The 27294-nt window shown below is 41.0% G+C and overlaps 1 pseudogene; it reads right to left on the reverse strand.

The window, feature by feature from the left end:
- On the reverse strand, positions 1-26997 carry LOC120226520 (annotated as a pseudogene).
- Positions 26998-27294: the final 297 nt, after the last annotated feature.

Below are 27294 nucleotides of genomic sequence, written 5' to 3' on the forward strand. Positions count from 1 at the left end.
TCAGATCTGCATGCGGAAGGTCAGGGTGCTCCCTGCCATCTTCTTCTGGTAGTCCTTGTCAAATTCTTCATTCTGGGCCACAGTGAAATAGTTCTTCCGGTCGCCAGCCATCCCTGAAACAGGACAAAGTCTCAATGATTGCCACACAAGAGTACAGGGTGGAGTGAGCACACTCCCTTGGAGCCATCACAGGAATGGGAATAAAGGAAGTTTGCCTCTTAAAAATTATGTAGTGTCATGGACAAGAATGCCTAATGGGGTAAGAAACATTTCTGGAATACTCTAAACAGATCATGGGGACCACAGAGTCCAATTTGGCATCTGAGAATATAAGTCTTACGTACCTTTCCTCATAAAAGGGGAGATAGAGTGGTCCAGGAAAATGGTAGGCAAAGTGGTGTAGTTGGCCATTGGGTTGTGCTTCATTACATCGAAGGAGGTGTGATATATGATTTTATTCAGAACTTCGTCTGGAATTTCTTTATCCAGGAACTTCACAATCTTCTGAATTTCCCGCTTTGGATCCTGGATGTAGAATAGTTATACAAAGCAAATAATTTTGAGTTTTCCATTAGGGATGACATTCTGTGTGGAAAAACAGTGTTTGGGGAGGAATGAGTTAAGGGGTCAGTTCAAATATATTCAACATCCCTCAGATGATGACTACATTTAAGGGTGCTGCCAAGACCTAAAGAGGAGGGCTCTTCCTGCCCTCAGGAAATTTCCCCTGCCATAGGGAGGTGAATGTAGATATAACTATCCAGAAAACATGTTGTCCACACACAGAGAGAGAGACAAGAGATTTGTTTAAAGCGCAATTATGTCTATTGGCAGAGATCAGGAAAGGTGGTATAAAGGAGAAAAAATGTTGCAGATGAGACACAGTGTGACAAACTCTAGTACTTGAGATATAAAAGATGGCAAAAAGCCTGTGAGTTTAATAGAAGGTCAGTAAAAGGATAAATACAAAGGGATCTCAGGTCGATGGAGAAGTGTGAATTCCTATGCACTGGTTCTTTGATCAAAGAGTTGAAGAAAAGGAGCTATAGCTTTTGATTAGTTTTCTCAGCACTCGCACAAGAAGTATTTTGTAATTCTAGGACACTAACGTTGGGGTCCTAGGAGTGATTTTGTCCTGCCTCTCATACACAGTGATTTGAAATGGAGAAATATCCCAATATGTGAGACCAATCCTGCCAATGTTTATCTGGAAAAAACAGTTTGTGACGTGGGCCTGGGGTGTGGAAGAGGGAGAAGGAAACTCTCCTTGAACATTCACCAAACACAACTAGGTACTTTACATATGTGATCTTATAAGTCCTTATGATAATTTGATTAGATACAAAATGAGATGATACTCATTTTGTAGGTGAAGACATGGTTCATAGGTGTCAGGATTAATTCAACTATAAAAGCATGTGATATTTCCTGAGGAGGAAGGATCTTCTAGATTTTGTGAACTGAAGCAAAGAAAATTGAGAAGAACAGAAAAGTAGTTAGAACTCTCAAGGGTAAAACAGTCAAGAAGAATGTCATGGAGAGAAAGGATCGCACTGAAGGCTCTTCTTTGGTCAAGCCCACACACAGAATTCTGACTTTGGTTTGCTGCCCTGGAGAACATGGTGGTCTGATGTGGACTGCACTACCCCTTACCTCCTTCATGTCCTCATAGAATATGTAGAGAATACGGTGCTGGTCTTTCGCATCCCACCATCCCTTCACATGGTCATACCAGGAGCCCCATAGCACTGGAGGGAACAAGAGAGAAATGGGAGCAGGGCATCGATATCCATTTGAAACTTATAAAATGAGCCTGGATGTCTCAAATAAAAGGGAAAAAGACAAAGAAGATAAAGACCCTGGTCAGAATTCTTATTTGCAGAAGAGAGGAGCTTCTTAATATTCAGAGAGATGATAAAAAGTATTCTAGATTTCTTGGTTTTATATTTCTGCCCTGGAACTTACTAGCACATTAGATATTGTGTAGTTGCCAGGGATCATAATCTTTCTTTCCCTTGAATCACTACATGATGCCTATATCATAATCTTTCTTTCCCTTGCATCACTACATGGTTCCTAGATTAGTGTGACACAATAAACATTGTCTCCTAGTAGGCTGATTTTGATTCCTAAAAAATCTATAATTACCATGTATTTGGTCAACTTTTTGCTCTGTAATGGTGAATTAGAGGAAGAGAGGTGCCCTGGATGCCGTCTGTTGGCCCTGCCAAATTCACTCTGCACCCTGCTTCACCCTGTGAGGTTGCCCTCCAGAGACTACGGCAATGCCTCCTTTGTGTTCAGACTCCCAGGAAAAGGTACTAACAGGCTTTTTGAGGCAAGAAGAGAGTAAGGAAGGTATGTTTAAAAGGTATGTTTATTTTCCTGATGCTCTTCCTGTTGGCTCACTGTGGTACTGTTTCCCTTACTGATGGCTTCAACTCCTGTTAAGGGACCCTGTCCTTTTTCCAGGGGGGCAATGGCTCCCTACAGGTACTCATCCAAGAACACTGTATTTCCACCTGTTTGTTTCTTTAAAATCTGCCCATAGCTTTATAAATAGTGTCTTAGGTATATTCTCCCCTAAATGATCCATTTCGAATGTGCCATCCCATCCTGCCAGGACTTTGATGACTACAATCATTCAATGAAAACCCATCCTTTCTGAAGTCAGTAGAGAATAAGGAAACATGAATAAGGACACATGCACCCACAATTTCCTCTCACTCACTTTTTCCAGCTTTGAATGCCTCAACAAACTCCTCCCATGTACCAGGGTTAGGTATTATTGGAGCCATTCTTGAGAAATGGTAGTAGGACGCCACAGTGTCCTTTGGATTTCTAGCGACATAGACAATCTGAAACCAGCCAGTAAAGGGGATTGAGAGAGAGAGAGAAAACAAAACAGAGAAATATTATTGCTCACTGCAGAGGACCTTGTTATTAGAAGAATCTTAGACTATCCTAATTGAGTATCTGAACGTGTGTACATTTTTTATGTGATCGGGATGACCACATCTTCCAGTTTGCTCAGAGTTCCAACGTATATATGTGGTCTTAGATAAAGATTATGAGCATCCCCCTTTTCTTAAAAGCATTCTGGTTTCCATGATAAATACTATGGTCACCCTAACTATGATATTACTGGAGGCTAAAGAGGCCACTGTATTTTTTTCTATTGGGTAAGGTAGGTCCTCCTTGGCTTGTACTAAGTGAGGACTCTAGGTTATTGTATGGGGTAGCTAATGCAGTCAGCCATTTGGTCTCACCTGTACATGATGAACTGCAGCTTTATAGATTAATGATATCACTCCTACTTTTCATATGTGGTGAGATTGCAGGACCTTTGAGGGCAGTGCTACGTCTCCCTTTGGAGCTGCCTGTGATGATTCTTCAAATCGCAAACGCGGGGGTGTGGTCTGGCCAGGGAGAGCTGACTTCTTTCCTTCGTGTCCTGTGTTTCCCTTTTCCCCATACCGTCCAGATTCCCATGCTCACCTGTGCTGCTGTGTGCATTCTCAGCAGAGTTGGGGTGTAGGATCATATTAATGGTGACACAAGCATTTTCTTGTATCTCACTTACTGAACAGAATTTCTGTGTCCAACACAACAATTCACCCAGTAGTATTTCTCTCTCGGCCAATCTCCCCACGCTCTTCCTTTCCCAGATGCCTTTCACCCAACCCTGTCTTAGAGGAGTACAGACCCAGCATGCTTCTCTGCCTTCTTTCTTACTGGTTGATTTTTTTTCTCAGATATTTATGAAAGCATGTAGGGAACCAAAAAGTGTGACACAACTGCACCATCTTATAATGTAAATATATTTCTTAAAGCTGGATTTGGTTATTGCCTTTCTGTAAGCTTGAGTAATTGTGAAGGGGAGGTCTGGGCTAGATGGGGAGCATAGTCGGTGTGCTTGTGGCAGGAGTCAGATGACTGGGATATGACCTAATGCCCAGTATATTTTCTGAGAGTCTGCTGACCAGTCTGTGTGAATCCCCCATGGATGCGGTAACAAATTACTAGAGATGAAGTGGCTGAAACAATAAGAGATCTATTCTCTTGTGGTTCTGGAGGCTTGATTTCCCTGAGCTCAGGTCAAGCTGTTGGCCCTTTGGTGGCACTAGGGGAGAATCCCTTCACTTGCCGTTGCTAGCCCCTGAAGGCCACCTGCATTCCTTGGTTCTTGACTCAATCCCTGGCTTCACTTGTCACATCTCCTACTTCCTTTGATCTTCTTGCATCTCTCTTATATAATCCTTGTGATGATATTGAGGGCCCACTTACTAATCCAGGATAACCTTTTCATCTCAAGATCCCCTACTTAATCAAATCTACAAAGTTTATTTTACCATATAAGGTAGAATTCACAGGTTCTTTTGATTACCACATGGATATCTTTAAGGAATAGTTATTTCGTTTACCACTGCATCATAAACTGAAATATCTTGGGCTCAACTCTCTAATGTCACTTCCTACTCAAAGAAGCCTCAATTCCAAGCAGATAAAAGGAGGTGCTACTATTGAGATTTTTACATTTTTAGGAGGCCTGATTTTATTGAAAAAACTGCTAGTATGATGACTAACAAAATGTTATTGTGCCTTCTCACATTGAATCTACAATACCATTTGGAAATAATATTGCTTCTTGAGCAGCATGAGTCATATAGAATGATCTAGCTGTGGAAATAAAGCAGAGAGTTTTCACAAATCAACTTAACCTGTGTAAAATCTCAGGGAAGCAGATCAGGAATGGGACAGCCTATTGGTATGTGGAGTCCTATATAATTGCAGTGAACCTTGTTTGGAGATGGGAGATGGGCAAGATGAAGAGCTGTGACTCATGGAAGCCCAGAAAATACAGAGTCAAAACAAATCACTTGCCCTGTGTATCTAAGCACCACACATAGGGGAAAGTGTTTTGGCTAAACAGACGTGACCCTTATGGTTTTCATGGTAAGCATACAGTATAGGTCTCTAAAGTAGCTTGCTTGCAGGGAGAAGATGTGCTGGTCTGGTTGATACAAACATTTTGATTCTGCTGGATGGCTACACTTTTCACTGCAAGTTTGTAAGTTCATATTGTGCTCATATTACATATTTCATTGAATTTAAGACTCACTGATGAAACAGATATCAAAAAAACCCACTAGTATATTGGTGTACATTACACATTGAACCTGAACCTGGAAGTATCAAAATAAATGAAAATTGTTGAAAATGGAGGACATAGTGGTATAATGGTTCCTGGGAGCTTGCTCCACAAGATACGCTGTAAGCGTGGTCAGTGTAGTATCATGGTCTTACAGATGTCCATCCTTCTTTGTGTTGCTCTACCTTCCCCTCCACAGGTTTTCCCTAAATAAGTCCCTTTTATGTCTTTCCTTTTGCTTCTTAGATGATTCAAACCAAGATAAAAGCCCTCTTGAAGAAATATGTGCTTTGTTTCACCACTTGCTGTCTTTGGATGCGGCTTCATTGGCAGCTAATCAGAATGATTTTGTCTGAAATCTTCCTAGTATGTACCCAGAAATAATATTTTGAAGGAAAGTTGGATCCAGGATGGAGTATGTGGGAATGTGGGGGTAAGGCCATCATCTGCCCTATACCTCCATTGGTTATTTATCTTTCAACATCTTTGGTTGTTTCCACTTAGAGACAGTGTTTGTCCATGTGACCAAAATTAGTCCTGAAAAGTTGGCTTTTCTTACCTTTGAATTTTCTTTCCAGAAGGAAGGTGGCAGCAACTGAACAGGCAGGTGAGTCTTCATAGTTCTTGGAGAAGGCATTTTCTGGGCCAGATCCAGACCTGGGAAAGAAGGCCACACCATTTACTTGACTATTTTTCGTCAGCCTCCTGAATTCGATATTATTCGATATTGTTTTGTTAAACATCTGGAATGAGATTTACTGAATAGTAGGCTTTGCCTAAAATTATGGTTTTACATGTCTACATGCTCCCCTCCTGATTATTTGATGAATTGGTTGTACTTGTGTGGGAAGATGAAGATGCTTTGAGAGGTCTGAGCTTGGTGATAACTATGACCCCAACAACAACTTGGATATTTTGTCCCTTGGGGTTTTCTATTACTACAATGGGTAGTAGATTAAAGCAGCTGGAGAAGAGCAGGTGTCCATCTTGACATAGGTGGGCTATCGGCCAGCTCTTCAAGGCCAGCAGTTCCATCAGTCTTTCGTTCAACCTCTACTTTCCAGGCCAAGAACTGCAACAGCCACTATTCAAATACCACACTGGTCTCTGTGCTGTACTGTGGTTTTAGATGAAAAATGGTGTCTTACAATAGTCAGGTAATTTCAGTAATTTCTCCAAGGTAGTAAAAATGACAGCCAGGAGTGAAAATCAGTTAGTCTTTGGTGTGCAAAGCCAGTGGTGGGGGTTGGGGAGGGCGGCTTAAGAAACTTTGTGATAAGCAGTAGAGAGGCAAGGAAAAAGTAGACAAATCACAACAAAATCATTCCTGTAAACAGAATGTCCAATGCTGAGGGTTAAAATACCAAATACAGGCTGGGGTTTGATCACACAGCACCAGTCTCAGGGAAAGGGCTTGCCAGTGAGGCAGAGAGGCAGCCTTGGTTGGAGAAACACAGCTTCTGGTGGAGAATCAAAAAAGGGAGGAACCCCCTGGAAACCTGGAAATGATTAACAATTGACTATTGGGGGGTGTCTGGGTGGCTCAGTCAGTTAAGTGTCCGACTCCTGATTTTGGCTCAGGTCATGATCTCACAGTTTGTGAGACTGAGCCCCACATCAGTCTCTGTGCTGACAGTGTGGAGCCTGCTTATGATTCTCTTTCTCCCTCTGTCTCTGTCCCTACCTTGTTCAGCTCTCCCTCACCTCTTTCAAAATAAGTAAACTTAAAAAAATGAAATACTTAAAAAAACACAATTGACTATCAAAACTTAAATGCACAGATTTCTGTCATTAATATTCCCTTTCCCAATATTATAGATAAGTAGATGACATCCAAAAAGCTTGAAGTCCTTACTTTTCTGTCCTAGATGTAGCCAACATGTTTCACTTGGTCCTGATAATGGAAGAGTCACAGCTTCAAATTGCTTTCTGTTTCAAGGGCATCTTGAACTTTACTTGGCCAACATGGGTTTATTTAAGCATTTAAGCAACCCTGCTGTTGCATATAACCTATACAGAACAACTTAAATTCACTCAGAGTAACCCATTGTGGCCTGTAGTATTTTGTAAATGGTATTTTCTCTTTGGAACCTTTTGAGGATGCTATCCAGGAGACTTACATCTAGTAAGGGGCCATTAGCTTATATCAGATCCAAGGACCAGCCACTTCTTTCAAGTTTCTTGGCATAATGTGGCAGTTGAGGACTGTGAAATTTCTCTCACTATAAAACAGCAACTTCCTAAAATTAAACCTCCTGTTACATTAGAGCAGGCCAAGCACATATTAGGTGTCTTCACCTTTTGGGGTAACACATTCTACAGTTACAATTTACTAAAAACTATGTGTGCTGTTAGATGCAATCCAGCTTCTTTCCATTTGGGAGAACTTCACCAAATTGTCTTGCATCTGGCCCAGCAAGCCATAAAGCAGGCCCTGTCCTTAGTCTCTCTGGGCTCAGACTTCTGAGTTGAATCAGTGGAGACATCTGATTAGGCCTTGTGGAGTCTTGGGACTAAGCACAGTTTTATCTGGCTGTCCATGGGACTGGACCAAAGATCAGCCCCAGACATCAGTCTAGCATATGCCACTAGAGCACCAAATTTTGGCAGTCCACTGGGCCCTTTTAGAGAAAAAGGCATTCATAGCCCAAAGTGATTTGCAACAAGTCCTCATCCTGCACTGGGTTAGCCATTCAAGCCAGCAAAGGCTCAGCATGGCTCTGAGGCCTCACTGTTAAAGGCAAATTGTACCTTTAAAAAGGACTCAATCTGATGTCAAAGGCCTTTCCAGAGTAAAGGAGGGTGTGGCTCCCTCAAGCTCAGCCTCATGCCTACTGTTAATGGAGGTACAGCTGGTGGCACCCCCACTGTTGGCCTGTCTAGCAGTTTGAGAAGCTCCTTGGGACCAGGTGTCTGGCATGGAAAGGGAGCCAGTGTTCTTCACGTACAACAGTGCTGCCATCGTACACAGTGCCACCCACCAGTAGGCTGCAGTGGTCATCCTGCTACCTCATATCCCTAGTCAAGGAGGGCGCTCCTGGCTTGGCCCAGATAACAGGGTTGGTGGCAGTGTGTTTGACTCCATAATAGGCCACAAAGTGAGACTCCCAAGAGCCTATATATTTGCTGATTCTTGGACTGTTAGCCATGGACTCTTAAACTGGTCTGGATAATGACAAAAGGATAATTCAATGTCTCCAGGCGCCACCATTTAGAGAGGGACAACCAAGTCACGTATGCCACTTATAGTCACTCATGTCTATGCACACATGGCAACAAACACCAGAAGCACATTCTAATAACATTGAAGACTCCTTGTTCCAACATTCCAACAACATTCCAGACATAACCTTCATATAACTATCCTTCCAGAAATACCATGCCCACTAGGAGAGTGGGCCCCTATTACATCAGGCCACAGGGGAGTAATACCACTCACTGATTGGCGAAACAGGTGTGGAATCGCTTTCACCCTTGCTGTATCAAAACTGGTGGTAAATAGTTGCTTCTTTGTCCCCAGACAAAACTCTGGAAGTTTCCCAGGTCAGTGTGACAACTTGTGATGGCAAATTTGTTGTATCAGACTGCCCTGCCTTCTGCTGGAGCTAGTGGGTATGTAAACACCATCATCAATACCTTCCTGGGATGGCTACAGGCTGTTCTCTCCAGACACACTGCTTCCATTGTGCAACATCCTTCCTAACCAGATATGTGCGTGTCCCCTTACACCCATGAGACATTACAGATTCAGATCAAGGAACATGGAACTGCTTCCACCTCCGAAGCAGCTCAGTAATGGCCTCTGGAACATGGAATCTTGTGGAATTTCCACCTAGCTGACTGGCCCCAAGCAGGGGGATTTATAGAGAGGTACAATGGCTTTCAGACAGATGCTCCTCAATTTTTAAACACTAGGGACCCCCAAATGCACAGAAATTTTACCCGTGGCTCTAATACCACTTGATTCCTGGCTCTTAGCTCTCCATACCCCCATACCAACTACATGTCTTCTTAAAAAAAACACTTCTAGTACTGACAGGGACTCCTGACTCCTCTGACCTCAAGGAGGATGTCATTCACTTCTGTTCACTAGATGAATGCTGCCCTCAGCATTGTGATCTTTCCATTGTCTCACTGTCTTCCACATGCCGGCAACCTGATCAGGAGTGGATTGTGCAATATGACCCTCTCTAATAGTCCAATAGAACAAACCCTACCAAATTGCTAAGAGGTCATGATTATACAAATTTCTTTGGCCCAGATGAAGGTCCACAATCAGCCACAAAGCGAAGGACACTGACTTAGCTCACTATCTGGTTTTACAGCTGGTTAATTAAATCAAGTCCATATAAAAGCTTTGCAAGTTTTATCATGCCATAAAATTATGATTCCAGGGTCAACTAGTGGGATTGTGGATCTCAAAAAGAAGAGAAAGGTATTCCTTCTGGTGGATGCCAGTCACATTAGGAAATGAATCCCCCAACGGAACCATAGAATCCTATGGTGGCTCTCAGTGGATGCAGACAGGTCTCCACCCCATTCGAGATGAAGAGGCTAAAGACCTCTTGCTCCTAAGCAGAGACACTCTCCTTTTTGTTGCTATCCATACTGATTTCCCTGAAGGACACCCCACAAGCTAATCAAATGCATATTCACTCCTTTATTGTGGCTACCTCAGATAATAGGGTTGTTAGTAAATCCCTCCTCCAGCCTAACTCTATCTCAGAAGATGTGCAGGAACAAAGTCATTCAGGCATACAACTATACCAAAGGACAGCTGAGGACCAGGTGTTGCAGGCCCTATTAGAAGGGGTCAATGTGCTACCAGGCATGGATTCTGACCCAGAGTTCATCTCCCTCTACATTAAATGGTGCCAATGGAAGTGATGCTTAATAGAGTCATCCCATCCTTACACCATGCCTCAAATTATATATACCCCCCACCTAACAGCCCTACTGTTGTAAACACATCAGACTCATCTTGGCTGGCAGGTTTGTGTTCTAACCCCCCTATCATAGATTTCATGGGGTTATCTCTGGATTGTATAGCTGCCATCTACAAAATGTCCCTACAGTGAGCCTATCAATGTGCCCAGAATCTATATACATTATGGATGGCGTCCCCACAAAGCTCAGTCATGGATACTGCATGCTCCTTTGCAAAGTGTACCCTGATGATCTAATGGAACCCAATGAAGTCTGCACACCTAGCAGTAGAGTTCACACTTATAGTCCCATCCTGAGCCAGGCCTCTAGCACATGTACTTGGAATTAAACACCAGCAGCCCCACTTCTATCTTTCATGGATCTCCACCCAGGAAACCACCTGCAAGCACAGCAATGCCTCAGATGACACAGCCTCAGCCCAAGAGCTCTTGCCACCATTAGAAATGTGACTGCCCTTCAGTCAGCAATGCCTCTATGATAGGGTCCCCTCCTTAAGGAAAGAAAGAGAGAGAGAGAGCAAGAGAGAGAGAGAGAGAGAGAAAGAGAGAAAGAGAGAAAGAGAGAAAGAAAGAAAGAAAGAAAGAAAGAAAGAAAGAAAGAAAGAAAGAAGAAAGAAAGAAAGAAAGAAAGAAATCTCAAGGCAACCTACCTATATGCATCCATGACAACATCCCTCACGACCTTGTAACATGAGAACCTCTAATCAGACTACATGTTTGTGTGTTACCATATATGAGAGACAAAGAAGTAAAAAAATATGTAAAAAACTACATCACATGGCATTTGGGGCTCCGTTCTTTGGGTTCGAAGTCAACTGAGTGGTGCTGGCAGGAATAAAGTTGCTTCCCGGAAAGAAAAGCCACGGTGTCACCACTCTCTGTGCGAGAATCCTGCTACATTACTTGGGTGCTCTTGTCCGGGATTCAGAGATGGTGCATTTCCACCTCCTTTGCCACCAAGGATGTGAACCTCGGGGTGCCAGGAGAGACGGCCTCACCTGGCACCAACAGATTCCTGGATCTGCAAAAGACAAGTCCTCCAGAGGACTCCCATGTGAGCTCATAGAACACTTTAGGCCAAGGAACCAGCTCAGGGAGTGCCTGCCAGATGGGAACAACCCGGATTTGTTTTGGCAGACCTGCCCATAATAGGCAGAAGTGGAGCTGGTCACCTCCCAGAGTTGCATTAGTAACTCCACAAGGGAAGAGGAACGAAGCTGCAACTCTAAGGTGTTGGGCACCGGGCGCTGAGCGGCAGGTTGGAGTCACCATGTAACTGTGTATGGGGATTTGTCTCTCATTCATTTTCTGGGTCAATGACTATGATAATTAGAGCCAATTTTGTCTGATTATTCTACCTCAGAATGGGGAAATAGGGAATATTCCCAAGCAGCTCCCAAACTCCTTTTGTTTCAGGGAAGTTCTTGTCTTCTCTGGATTAACATTGACTGCCTACTTCCACTGTTTCAGGGAAGTTCTTGTCTTCTCTGGATTAACATTGACTGCCTACTTCCACTGATGGAAAACAAAACAAAAGAACCCTGTAGTTTGCTCCTCTGTCTGAACTGACTAGATTAATAACAAGGGGTTCTCTCTCTTTGCCTTCTGCTGGCAACTCATCTCTTCTGCCTTCCCTCCCCCCTTTTCTGCACCACCTGAGGGGTGGCCTGCATAATTGGTTCCTTAATGCCTCAGGTACCATCAACTTCTCCTCCCACCTGAGATGTTGAGGAGTGAAGACCACCAACATCAGATTTCCCCCACCAACATTCCAGGTAAAAATTAATCATAGGGAACAAATTGTCTTACGTGGACTCATGTAAATGTATTCAGTGTTTAAGCTAATTTAAGTTTGTTAGTTTGAGATAGACAATGTTTATCAACGTTTAAAAAAAAAGAAAACTTTAATTCTACCTATTTGCTGAAGGTCGAATAAGCTCATGTTATCTCTGTCCCAATTTGTTAACAAAAGGAAGACTTAGAGTGATGGGTAATTTTGTCTGTTTCATAGTTTTCATGGATTATTGTTAAGATAGCTTTCAAAGTCCTTGGTAACCTAAAACATTCAAGTTTTGCTTGCATGATAAATTGAGATTAAATTCATTGGAAATCTAATTAGATAAGAGGCTAAATCCCTAATAACTAGATATAAATCAGTGATTTTGACTAGTTGCAGGAAACAAAAAAAAAAAACAAAACAGGATATTTGGAACTGTTGAAAAACATGCTTTGTACTTAGTGGGTTCATAAGTTTGCTATCTCAAAAAATTATGATGTAACATAGAGTTCACAATTGGTTACTACTTAGTTTCCACTGGAGACTAAGGTTTCTAAAAGTTAAAATTCTCCTACATGTAGTTAAAACTGATAAAAAGAAAAAAAAAGAAAAGCAACTCTGTATGTAGAAAAGGAGATATGAAAGAAAGACATTAGAAATGGAAATATATTTTTTTGAAGGTAAAATAAAGTAATTTTTTCCTAAATGAGACTGGTTGTTCGGAGAAAAGTAGCTTGGGACAAAATCTAAATGTAAGGAAAAGTTGTAGAAAGCTTGTGAAGAAAAATCTTCCAAAAAAATTTTTTTATGTGTGGTCAGGACAGATTAAGGTTAAGATAAATAGATTTTAAAAGTACACAGGGTTAAGATTAAAATCCCTGCTCCTTTGAAAGCAGGAAACAACCTCCTTGACCTCCACCACAGCAACTTCTTACTTTACACATCCCCAAAAGCAAGGGAATCAAGAGCAAAAATAAACGATTGGGACCTCATCAAGATTAAAAGCTTCTGCACAGCAAAGGAAACAACCCACAAAACTAATAGGCAACCGACGGAATGGGAAAAGATAGTTGGAAATGACATATCAGATAAAGGGTTAATATCCAGAATCTATAAGGAACTCACCAAACTCCACACCCAAAAAACAAACAACCCAGTGAAGAAATGGGCAGAAGATATGAACAGACACTTCTCCAAAGAGGACATCCAGGTGGCCAACAGACACATGGAACGATGCTCAGCATCCTTCCTCATCAGGGAAATACAAATCAAAACCACACTGAGATATCACCTCACGCCAGTCAGAGTGGCTAAAATGAGCAAATCAGAGAACTCTAGATGCTGGTGAGGATGTGGAGAAACGGGCACCCTCCTACACTGTTGGTGGGAATGTAAACTGGTACAGCCCCTCTGGAAAACAGTGTGGAGGTTTCTCAGGAAACTAACAATAGAACTCCCCTATGACCAGCAATAGCACTGCTAGGAATTTACCCAAGGGATACAGAAATGCTGAGGCATAGGAGCACATGAACCCCAATGTTCATAGCAGCACTCTCAACAATAGCCAAAACATGGAAAGAGCCTAAGTGTCCATCAACGGACGAATGGATCAGGAAGATGTGGTTTACCTATACCATGGAATACTNTGAGGACTGATGGATGTGGGGGGGAGGGAGGGATGGGCATGGAGGAGGGCACTTGTGGGGATGAGCACTGAGTGTTATGTGGAAACTAATTTGACAATAAACTATTTGTAAAAAAATAAATAAATAAATAAATAAATAAAATAAAATTCCTGCTCCTTTTACTCAAAGTTGGGAAAATGATGGCAATACTCTTGGTTCAAGCCTTAAAATCCTCCACATTTTTGTTGTTCCTGTTTAGGAGAGGAGTGGATTCCTATGCCATTTGAGGGATGGATGATATCTATAAAGGGCTTTTACTAAAAAACATGGGAGCCATTTTACTAAACTTAGCCCATTGTATGACACAAATGGATATCCACATGTCTCACATAACTATGTGAGTATTGCTGAAAAAGGCAGGGGGATAGACCTTGACTTTGTCTCCTGATCTCTCTCCCTCATTGGCCAGTGATCAGTATGTAAGTTACTGCTGAGCCAAAATAAAATCAGTTCATCCCACAACAACCAGGAAAGTATTTCTTGGTCACAGTCCTTACTGCCAATGTCCTACAGGTGGGAAATGGAGGGGTGTAAAGAAAAAAAAACCCTTTACATTTCAAAGTTTAAGACAGATAAAAGGAGATCTAGGTAAGGTTTCAGACTGGATAAATATATAAAAGCTTTTCAGAATATTATAACATATTTTTTGAGATGACCTGGAAAAATATAATGCTTTTGTTAAGACAGACTCTTAATGAGACAGATGTTTTGGGGCGAAAAAATTAAGGAAATCTGATTTAGCCCTTAAATTATGCTGAATTAGCCGCTATTTTACAAACACAAAATGGAAGCCCAATGGTCTCCTTGGAAAGGTTGAGGGGAGGGAGGCTCTCATGAAATATATCCCTATTCCCTCCCGCCCCCCAACTCCCTTAAATTTGAGATAATTTTAAGGCTCAAATTTGTCTCTCAATCAGCCCTAGATATTCAGAGAACACACACAGATTGCCTGTTGGCCTTGCAGGGACCTGGAGGAGCTCCTATGAGCTGCCAATTGGGTGTATTACAAACAAAACAGAAAAGGAAGCTTAAAAACAATCTGCGGCCTTAGTTGTGGCCTTACGTACTATGTCAGACCAGACTTCCCGAGGTCCCGGCACCAAGTGCCATTTATACGTCCATTCAGAGCACTAAAATGAGAATGTCCTTAGAGGGGACAACCAAAATGAAAACCCCGTAAAACATGCCCCGTGTGTGGAAACAATCACGGAAGATCTGAATGCCCTTGGGAACCTCTATCTGTCAGGGCTCAGATTACCAATGTCCTTGGACAGGAGTAACCAGGGCCTGGGGCTTTTCACGATGGCTCCCCTAGACAACTGTCTATCAGAAACCTAGAGCCTGGGATAACTCTAAATATAGAAGGAAAACTGGTCGTATTCCTTCTTGACACTAGAACTACCTTTTCTGGCCTCCCTTACACTCCAGGCCAACTGTCCAAATGCAGCATGACAATTAAAGGCATCTCTGGAAAACTTCTAACTAAAGTTTTCTCTCAGCCCCTGGGATATTTATGGGGAAGCCTAATTTTTTTAATCCTTCTTTCCTAATAATACCAGAGAGCCTTACTTCCTTGCTAGAAAGGGACATTATAAGTAAATTAGAGACTATGGAGCTACTAACTCCAGGACAGAGAAATACTTATGTGAGTTTTTGGAAATTACTGGATATTGTAGGCTGTCCATACCAAGGTTCAGGAAAATAGTTTGCTGCTATATCATTATTAAGGAGACTCAATCCCACCTACTCTCCCCTCCCCACTCCCAATAAACTGGAGTCTGACTCCTAAACACTGTCCCCAGCTCTTGGAATGGCTATAAACAGAGCAGAGCAATTACTATTCCCAAGCTCACAGAGCTAAAAAGTCATAAAACACAGGATCACGCCTTTCATTCAGTAAGGGGCAAAACTTATCAAAATGGCCCAAAGATGTTTACTGGAAAAAGATTTGTCAAGGACAGTTCTGCAAGTAGTATCAGCCTGTGAAGTATGTCTTAGAAACAATCCTTTCAACCACAAACTTGCTCTCCCAGACAATCAAGGAACTGGAGACTATCCAGAAAAGACTAATAATTAGGTTTCACTCAAATGCCAACTTCAAAAAAATCCAACATCTATTTGTATGGGTTAATATTTTTACTAATTGTATAAAGGCCTTCCCCTACAAGCCAGAAAAGGCACAAAAAGTATAAAATTCTGCTTTATAAAATAATACCCAGGTTTGGCATACCTAAAAATTTGCAAATTAATAATGGTAAATGGGGGCATCTGGATGGCTCAGGTCATGATCTCGCGGTTCATGGGTTCGAGCTCCGCGCCGGGGTCTGTGCTGCCAGCTCAGAGCCTGGAGCCTGTTTCAAATTCTGTATCTCCCTCTCTCTCTGACCCTCCCCTGTTCATGCTGTCACTATTTCTGTCTCTATTTCTCTCTGTCTCTGTCTCTCTCTCTCAGAAATAAATAAAACTTTAAAATTAAAAAAAAAAATAATTGTAAATGGCTGCCTTGACTCTGTATCTAGCAGAACTCCTGGGTTTAGAAAATGTTTTACACATCAAAATAAAGCAGACTGTCTGCTTATACTCAGCGAAACTCTAAATAACAACTCACAAGCATTAGATGCTTAAATAATTTATTTATTATTTTTTTTACTTAGGGCCAAACTTTTGGTAATAGAGCCACCATGAATTACTTACTGCTCCTGGTTCTCCATCACTTGGGTTATGAGAAATTCCCTGACATACATTATTTACAAAATCAGGGTCTCTCACAGATGATTTGACAGGTTTGGAAACTGTAAACATTAAGATGACATCTTGTTAGTCAATATAATCTTTACTTTGTGTTTTTCTCTTTGTGTCTACTAATGTTTATGCTGCCTCATGCCTGCCAGCCTTCCTATAAAACCATACTGTGGGCCAATCCACTAACCTTTGGGTAGACTCTAACTGCTGTATCCCTACACCGTCCCTTATCAGCTTGAAGATGCCAGAAAAGTCATTGTTCCTGTTTCCTAACAGCAGTTACAGGCCCTATTCAAGGCAGGAATAAATAGGGAAAGGGTTAACATAAGGCAGGGAGAGATAAGGGACCTTCAGGGAGGCAGACTACAGCTGCAAGTGGGAGGTTAAAGAAACAGATGGAGTTCTCCCTTTATAAAATCCTTTATGAGTGCCCTCCCCACCTCCACTATCAAGGGTATATAGAGGAGAATCTAAATGAGATAGACAATCTAACCCTAAAACAACAGATGCAGGGTTAACCGTCTTTCACCACAGAGTCAGAGAACGATTACCTATATCTGACCACAGACGCTCACCCCTTTAAGCCAGGAGATGCGATATGGATAAAAGAGTAAAGTGTCCAACCCATAAAACCCCTTTGTAGGGGCCCGTTCACTGTCATTTTGACCACCCTTATTGCAGTAAAGGTAGCCAGTGTGGGTCCCTGGATTCATTATAGCAGAGTGAAGCCGGCATCTCCAACTGGGAATGCATTTCTGATCCATCAACGCTGTGAAAGCTGACCATATGGAAAGAGCAATCTGCAACTCCAGAGGCTCCAGGAGACTGCAGCCCTGCTTTAGTCACTTCAGAAGCCAACTAATCTCTGCACAGCAGAAGCTTAAGGAATCCATGGTCTGGTGAAACAAAATACTATCCTTATTTTTATGTTTCCTTACTCTGATGCACTGTCACGACTTGTTTCTCACTATTACTGTGATTCTTCTAACTCTTTGCCATAGGATTGGCCGAGGCCACCCTGGACAGCTGGAAATTGGTGAGAGGTTTCTGTTAACAGTCACCTTCCTTTTGTGGATAGGATACCTTGTTGGTACCAACATGGGAAAACAATGGCCATAAGAGACTGGAAAATGAGATCCCCACAAACCTTATATTAAAACAAAATACTCCAATCCTACTACCTGGGTTTGGCTTCTCAAAAGCTCAATTATTGGGAAAAACTGTCTTGCCTAGTGAGGGGAAAAGTTCACCATCGTCTCTGTTAAAAACTTAACATGTTAAGAAGATGTGGTTTATCTATACCATGGAATACTACATGGCAATGAGAAAGAATGAAATCTGGCCATGTGTAGCAACATGGATGGACCTTGAGGGTGTTATGCTGAGCGAAATAAGTCAGGCAGAGAAGGACAAATATCATATGTTTGCACGTATAGGAGGATTAGGAGGAACTTAACTGAGGAACAAGGGGGAGAAGAAGGGGGGAAATGGTGGGGAAAAGGGAGAGAGAGAAACCATGAGAGACTCTTGAATGCTGACAAAAACTGAGGACTGATGGATGTGGGGGGGAGGGAGGGATGGGCATGGAGGAGGGCACTTGTGGGGATGAGCACTGAGTGTTATGTGGAAACTAATTTGACAATAAACTATTTGTAAAAAAAATTTAAAAAATAAACTGGTGAGACTAAAAAAACAAAACAAAAAACAAAACTTAACATGTCAAGGCCAATGATTTTAAAACTCAACTGCCCAGGGAAAAAAATGGCTGGAGGACCCCAGATTACCTTAAACCTGATCCCCACCCCTTGTCTAACTTCTATCATCTCCAAGAGGCCTGAGACAATGGTGCGTCCCAGTTGGGCTGTACTAGATATTTGGAAGGACAGCTTAGTTTCTACTTCCCTCAGTCTGGTCAGGGTCATTGTGCTGGAAACTATTCATCCATCTTTCTTTCGTCCTGATCCCACTTGCCAGAGAAAAACATTTGGGAGTCCAAGTGTATTGGGACAGGGAGACTCAAAAAATCAGGGTGCCTTACAAATTAACAATTAAAAAAATAATAAATGACCTCCCAAGCCTATAATCCAATATTATGGATCTGCCATCTAGACAGAGGATTGGTATTGGGCCTACTACATTCCCATTTACATCCTAAGCCACACATATTAGACTACAGCAATTGTAAAAATTATAACCAATGAAACTTCCAGAGCTCTTAACTTACTAGCCAAGCAACAAACTTAAATGTACAATGCCATGTCTCAAAATTGCTGGGCCTCAGGTTACATGCTAGGTTCTGAGAGAGGTGTTTGTGAAAAATTTAACCAGAGCAACTGCTGCCTACAGATAGATGATGAGGAAAAAGTCATAGAGGAGATCACAATCAAATACAAAATGTTACTCATGTCCAGTCCAGACCTGGAACGGTTGAAACCCCGGGGAGTTATTTGGAGGATGTCTTTCAACTCTCAGGGGATTCAAAAGCCTCATGTAAATCATCCTCCTAATTTTAGGAGGGTACTTAATCCTGAGCAATTTACCAGGGTGAGTTTGATTTAACAAAGAAGAAAACATTATAAGAATTGATAGTAAGAATTTCACATTATTTAATATTAGAACTAAAACTTAAAACGGATGAAGGGATGGGTGGAAGAACAATATGTAAACCTTATAGGTTCTAACAAAGTAGAAAGAATGTAACTTAAAATTTAGAGTAAGATTACTGGTGATTATAAAAGTAACGGGGGGAATACAAAAATCCCTTTGAAACTGGCAGATCAGGTAGTGAAAGGTTAAGTAAGAGGAAAGAGGATTAAGTACTTATATAAGGTGATAATAATACACAAGCAACCAATCACCAGAAAAATATTTAACAATTTCCTAAACAAAAACAGAAACTCAAAATAAAAAAGAAGTGAAAACTCACACACAAAGCCATCCAAATTGGTCAGGAAGAAGTAAAACTTTCACTATTTGCGGATGACATGATACTATATGTAAAAAACCCTAAAAACTCCACCAAGAAACAATTAGAACTAATGTATAAATTCAGCTGAGTCACAGGACACAAAACCAATGAACAGAAATCTATTGCATTTATACATCAATAAATAAGGAACAGAAAGAGAAATTAAGAAAGCAATCTCATTATAATTGCACCAAAAGTAATAAAACACCTAGGAATGCACTTATCCAAGGACGTGAAAGATCTGTACTCTGAAAACTATAAAACATTGATGAGATAAATTGAAGATGACACACAAAAAATGGAAAGACATTCCATGCTCATGGATTGGAAGAACAAATGTTATTAAAATGTCCATACTATCCAAAGTAAGATACACATTTAATAAAGTCCTTATCAAAATGCAACAGCACTTATTCTCAGAAACAGAACACATAATTCTAAAATTTGTATAAAACCACAAAAGACCCAAAATAGTCAAAACAATCTTGAGAAAGAAAAACAAAGCTTGAGGTATGACAATTCCTGATTTCAAGTTATACTACAAAGCTGTAGTAATGAAAACAGTATGGTACCGACACAAACACAGACACATAGATCAATAGACCAGGATAGAAAGCCCAGAAACAACCCAAAATTATGTGGTCAATTAATCTTCAACAAGGCAGGAAAGAATATCCAATGGGAAGGAGACTGCCTCTTCAACAGGTAGTGCTGGGAGGTTTGGACAGCTACATGAAGAAGAATGAAGCTAGATCAATTTCTTACATCATACACAAAAATCAATTCAAACTGGATGAAAAGGGCACCTAGGTGACTCAATCAGCTGAGCGTCTGACTTCAGCTCAGGTTATGATCTTGCATTTTGTGAGTTCAAGCTCCACACTGGGCTCCCTCCTGTCAGATCCTTCAGATCCTCTGTTTTCCTCTCTCTCTGCCTCTCCCCTGCTTGTGCTGTCCTTCTCAAAAATAAATAAACCTTAGAAAAGTGGATGAAAGGCCTAAATGTGAGACCTGAAACCATAAACATCCTAGAAGAGAGCACAAGCAGTAATTTCTCCGAGATAGGCCATAGCAACATTTTTCTAGATATGACTCCTGAGGCAAAGAAAATAAAAGCAAAAATAAACTACTGAGACCACCTCAAATTAAATCTTCTTCTCAGCAAGGAAACACTCAGCAAAACAAAAAAGACACCCTACTGAATGGGAGAGGATATTTGCAAATGATATATCTGATAAAGGGTTAGTATCTAAAATATATAAAGAACATAGATAACTTAATACCACAAAAAACAAATAATCCAAGTAAAATGGGCAGAAGACATGAAGAGACATTTCTCCAAAGAAGACATCCAGATGGCATACAGACACGTGAAAAGATGCTCAACATCACTCCTCATCAGGGAAATGCAAATCAAAATTAAAATGAGGTGTGCCTTGGTGGCTCAGTCAGTTGACTATTGGACTTTGGCTCAGGTTGTGATCTTGTAGAGTCCTTCATTGGACTCTGCACTGACAGCTCAGAGCCTGGAGCCTGCTTCAGATTCTCTCTCTCTCTCTCTCTCTCTGTCCCTCCTTCACTTGATCTCTCTCTCTCTCTTTCTCTGTCTCAAGAAGAAATAAATAAACTTGAAAAGACATATGCACATATTTAAAAAAAACTACAATGAGATATTACCTTGCACCTGTCAGAATAGCTAAAATAAAAAACATAAGTAATAATAAACTGGTGAAGGTCTGATGAAAAGGAATCCTCTTGCACTGTTGGTGGGAATAAAAACTGGTACAACCGCTGTGGAAAACACTATGGAGCTTCCTCACAAAATTAAAATCAGAACTACCCTACAATCTAGTAATCATGCATATACATATATATATGGAATATTACTGAGTCATAAAAAATAATGAAATCTTGCCATTTGTAATGAAGTAATGACATGGATGGAGGTAGAGACTATTATGCTAAGTGAAATAACTCAGAGAAAGACAAATACCATATAACCTCACTCTTACACAGAATTTAAGAAACAAAACAGATGAACAAAAGAAAAATAAAAAAGAGAGAGAGAAATCAAGAAACAGACTCTTAACTATAGAGAAGAAACATGGATATCAGAGGGGAGCTGGATGAGGAGATGTGTCAACTAGGTAAAGGGATTAGGAATACACTTATTGTGATGAGCACTGAGTAACATATAGATTTGTTGAATCACTATATTGTATATCTGAGACTAATATAACACTGTATGTTAACTATAGTGGAATTAAAATAGAAAATAAAAATAACTTAAGAACTCACACAAATTTTTTAAGAAAAATAAAAATAAAAAGGATATAACAAATAGGGAAAGAAACAGTAAACATTTCTTATTGCACATGATAATATTGTCACCATCTAGACCCCAAGGCCTGACCTTTACTATCCACCTGCTTGTACCCACCAACATGTGTTACACATTTTTCCTCAAGCTCTTCTTTTCAGCTTATCTCTTAACTCTGCCAAAAGACCCAATGTTCATAGCATCCTGTGATGGAAACCGAAACTATCCTTCAAGCAATAATGACTGCCCTGATGATGAGCTCCAACTGGCCCAGACCATCCATACCAGTTTGAGGTCAACCCCCAACTCACATCTGCACAGGCAGACCATGGAGTGACCTTGAGGTGACCAACAGTTACCTTTACTTCATTATAATGTTAAAACCTCCACCCAAGGAGGAGCACAGGCCTCATTAACATAACATGCAATGTGTGTATAGGCATGTTTCCTTAAGGCACATGCATGACCTTATGCCTCCCCCTTTACATACATGACAAAACTCCCCTTTCTGAATATTTATCCTAACCCTAAATAAAATGAACCCATTTACCCTTGTTCTGAGAGTCATGGCTTTGGAAATTATTCCCCATGATCTTATCGCTACAAATAAAGTTTCCTTTGTGTGACAGCTCTACCTGGTGTAGTTTCTATCTGTGACTCCCTAAGGAGTAAATTCATGTTAGTTCAGTTACAATATGACATAATTGTGAACAAACATATCAGCCATATCAATAAATGTGAGTGGGACCAAATCATCTATTAAAAATAGATGATTCGAGGGGTCACTGGCAGGCTCAGTTGAAAGAGCATGTGACTCTTGATCTTAGGGTTGTGAGTTCGAGCCCCATGTTGGATGTAGAGATTACTTAAATGAATAAAAATAGGTTCAGATTGGCTCATAAGAGAAAACTTGATTATATGCAGCATAGAAGACACACCTAAAACACAGAAAAAGTGAAAATTAAAGGGGAAATAAGTAGCGATATTGATGTTATCAGATAAAGTAGTATTCAACCCCAAAAGCATTATATAAGACAAAGAAAGAACTCTGGAGGTGCCTGGGTGGCTTGGTCAGTTAAGTGTCTGACTCTTAATTTTGACTCAGGTCATGATCTTATGGTTCGTGGGACTGAGCCCTGTGCTAGACTCTGTGTTCACAGTGCGGAGCCTGTTTGGGGTTATGTCTCTCTTCTCCCCCCAACCCCCGTGCGTGTACATGTGCTCTCTCTCTCTCTCTCTCTGTGTCTCAACATAAAAAAATAAACTGAAAAAAAGAATTTTACAATGCTAAAATGCCCCTTATATCAATAAAATAGAAAAATCATGAATATCTATGAGCCAAATAACAGAATAACCCAATAGAATATACAAAAGTTACTAGAACCAATAAGCAGGGATGCAGAATACAAGATCAAGTATAAATAGCAATTATACTTCAGTATACCAGCAACAAATAAAGATTAATATCAAAAAATGCCATTTATAATACCATTAAATAAAAATATTTATGGTTAAATTTGATTGAAGATGTGCTTGACATAAGTGACAGAAGACATCAGACACTGGCAAGGGAAATTAAACAAGGCCTAAGTTGTTGAAGAGATGAACCACATTCCTAGATCAGAAATCCAGATTTTGTTAGAGTAATACTTCTCCCCAAATAGATCAATAGATTCAATGTAATCCCAACCAAATATTGGAATTTTTTTTAGAAACAAACAGTCTGATTCTAGAACTTACAAAGATCCTAATATAGGTAAAGCAACTTTGAAAATGAAATAGAAACCTGGAGAATTTACAATATCTAATTTCAAAGCTTATGAAGCTATAGTAAGCAGGAGGTGTGGAGTTGGCATAGAGATAGACACAAAATGGTATATATATAACATATATAGACACATATAGTTGATTTTTGACAAGAGATCAAGCTATTCAAAGGGGGAAAATGGATATTTATCAATTAATGGTCCTGGAATAGTTGACACAATCAATAATGTGTTTTCGATATTATTTTAGAAATAAAAATAATTGTGGTTTGACAGTTAATAATTTACTCAATGTCACCAGGTAAACATTTGAACCTGTATTATTTGATTCAAAAGTCTATGGCTTTTCATCATTGGGTTGTCATCTGTTATAAAAGCTAGTATTTGCCACTATTTCCTATATAAAAACATGTCCTTTATTCCTAATTGATTTCAAGCTCTTCAAGGATGCTGTGTCTTATCTTTCTTCACATCTTTGGTGTGAAGCGTAATTGTTTGTTGATGATAATAATCTATATATGATTTTGTTTGATTCTGTGGTCGACTGGTTGTAGATAAAATATATTTGAAGAGAATCCTCTATGAGAAGGGAGCACAATCACAGAGGAATGTGGTTCTTAATCACTGGATGCTAGGAGTCCTCACCCTTCCTTCTCTGTGTTATACATTCATCGTTACTCTTGAATTCCCAATCGCCAGTAGGGAATGAGCTGTCTGATGTTGCCCAATCTTATATATTTAGAAAAGGAATTTAGAAGTCTTATTTCCCAGATGAAGTGAGTATAATGATCTTAACCTCTTTCCCAGTATCCTTGAAATATTTTCCAGAAGGCTAATTGTAGAAATAATTCTCTTCTCAGATGCAAACTGACCTAACACCGTAGTCATGGGTCTTAGCTACAACATCATGGGCATTATTTGGGCAAGCTTACCTGAGTTGAAGGGTGGGGGAAGAGCCCACTCAATGAAAGGTTGCCGGTCAAAGGTGTTGGCCCGCTGGCACTTCTCCACATCGCCATCATTTTGGATCATGTCCACAATCTCCTGTGTCCAGGTTGTACCTAGGGGCAATACTTACTGTCAATTCCATCTACTCACTGCACAGTTCAATTCATTTCCTTGATTATTTATGTATTCAGTAAAATTTATACGTGCTGAGTGTTAAGCAGAATCAGCTTACTTACTGCCTCGTCTTTAATCCTCAGATAGTCTGAGCAAATGAATACTGAATACTGAATCAAATTACCGTAGGGACATACAGAGATGAATTAGGCACTGTTCTTGTCTCATACGTTTACAATCTTTTTGGACGATGTAAGATAGGACAGTGACTGCTTCTTGCCTAGCTTATATCCATTCTTTCTTTCTTCCTCAAGTTAATAGATCCTTAATTTTTAGCTGGGCATATAGTTATTTGCCTCAAAGGCAATGTTCTTCAGTCTTTCTTGCATAATGTGCCCACGCCATTTTGGAAAGTTGTCTTTAAAGAAAAGGGACTGTGCCTGGGTGGCTCAGTCGGTTAAGAGTCCGACTTCAGCTCAGGCCATGATCTCATGGTTCATAGGTTCGAACCCCACGTCAGTCTTGTGCTGACAGCTAGCCCAGAGCCAGGAGCCTGTCATCAGAATCTGTCTCCCTCTCTCTCTGAGACTCCCCCGTTCATGCTGTCTCTATCTCTCTCTCAAAAATAAAGAAAACATTTAAAAACTTTAAAGGGAAGGGACATGACCTTATTCCTCCTTTCCTACCTCCTTGCTGCTTTTGAAGTGTGCATGGGATGGCTCGAGCTCCAGGAGTCAGATTGGACTGTAAAACCAAAAGCTACACTTGGAGATGGTGCAGTAGAAAGTTAGGAAAAGTCTGAGTCTTTGATGATCAATGCAGCCACCGTTTCAGCACTGACTACTAATTCTTCAGACTGCTTTTTCTTTTGTGTGATTTTGGATTTTGTGACACTTGTAGCAAAATTGAATCTAAAGGATACAGAAGAGGAGTGGACATAGACATAGAGGTGGAAAAAGAGGTAGACTCATTGTCCACCAGATATCCATTTTCCTGTTTACATCAGAAGTGTTTGGTGTCTCTCTGGTTGCTCGCTGAAACATAGGACATATACACAGTTAACTAGAAAATGAACAGTATACAGTAAGAGCCAAAAAGGATGTGCAAAGGGATACAGGACTAGTCTACAGAGGAGGAGAGCCAACTTGCTGTGGAAGAGGTAAGTAAGGATCAGCTGAGATGGCTTTGAAGTGTAGAGTCAAGAGGGACTGGAATGTCCATTCACATTAAGAAGCCAGGACATCCCAGGCAGGGAGCCTCAGGAGCAAGATAGAGTCACATTTCCTCATTGGGAAGTAGAAACAGGCGCACAGCAGGTATGAGGTGGTAGCTGAAGTGAGGGACTAAAGGCTGGAGACTTGGGAACTGTCTTATGAGAGGCTTTGGGATTGACTGCAAAATTTCAAAGGTGAGTTGAAAATATTTCTGCTCTGAGGTGCAATGAAAATTCAGGTTCAGTTCTGGGCAGGAGGAGTGTCCTGTGCAAACCAGACAGAGAAGGAGATTCTTGAAACAATTGAACCCTGATGACAGAAAGGCCATGCCCTAGTTTAAGTAACGCTGAATCTTGAGAACAGAGTGAGGCTAAGGAGGGAATGCCTAGCCAGAGTCTATTAACAGTCTAATAAAGAAAGGTTCGAAGAACTGCAGTGATCACATCCTTTTCTGAGGTCTTTTGGTTAGGATTACCTGGAGTCCCCCTTGGTGAGTCAAATGGCCACTGAGACTTTCCCAAACCGGCTACAGCTTCGAGATCCCTGCCTCACTTGGTCATATAGCTTGACATTACCAGCGCATGTAATGCAGGGGGATCGTCAGTCATTTTCGCAGCCTACCCAAGTAAGATATTCTCTGTTCGTCCACCCCTGTACAAATCTCGGAACTTCTTGCCTTCTCAGACCTTCACTTTTGTCACAGCCTCTCATTATTTTTATGAGGCCCTGGTAGGTGTCATCTCCCCTTCTTCAGATTCTTCTTCAGATTGGGTTTGGACTCAATACCATCAGAATATTTCCAATTGAGGGGAAAGCCCTCATTTCCACATCAGTGTCCCCCACCAAGGGACACTTATTAATGGGCATGAAGTGCTGTTACTGCGGGGTTGCCTCACGGATGGGAACCAGGAGTGGCTGGGTTGGCAAGATTACTGTGAGAACTTCTGTACAATTTCTCAGACTCTGCTTTTAAATAACTTTACAATTCATTCAGTCCTTTGAAGATTTCGCATCTGGCAATCTCTTTCTTCATCAGAGACCTACTAAAACAGGAAAACCTTGGATCCTAGGGGATTGGAGCTCAGAAGCAAGTCTGGTTTCATTTCTCCAGGGGCTAGGCCTGGAGAAAATCTGTATTTTTAAAATCAGAAGACCCCTGCTCCTCCTATCCACCTCCAGATTCCCAAACCTACCTGCTTTGGCATAGGATGCAATGAGAAGATCATCAGGTCTTGCTTGGAAATTCCAGATGTTCTCCCAATTATCACTCATCATCTTGGTCATAAGGACTCCATTCACTTCCCTGGTTTCTGGTTGTATGTATTTTCCGACTAGCTAAAGGTCTTTCATTTCCTCCAAGGACATCTTTCTACGTAGACTTATGAGACTGATGCTTAAAGAAAAGTGTGCTTGTATCAACTCAGAACAGTCATTCCTGTCAAGAAAAATATTCCTGAGAAGGTTAGGATAGGGGCACGTGGGTGACTCAGTCAGGTAAGTGCCCAACGTCAGCTCAGGACATGATCTCTCAGTCAGTGAGTCCGAATCCCACATTGGGCTCTGTGCTGACAGCTCAGAGCCTGGAGCCTGCTTCAGATTCTGTGTCTCCCTCTGTCTCTGCCCTTCCCCTGCTTTCACTCTGTCTTTCTCTCTCTAAAAAAT

The sequence above is a fragment of the Hyaena hyaena genome, unplaced genomic scaffold (genome assembly GCF_003009895.1).
Source record: "Hyaena hyaena isolate Hyena2069 unplaced genomic scaffold, ASM300989v1 scaffold_1731, whole genome shotgun sequence".
Classification (NCBI taxonomy): Eukaryota; Metazoa; Chordata; class Mammalia; order Carnivora; family Hyaenidae; genus Hyaena; species Hyaena hyaena.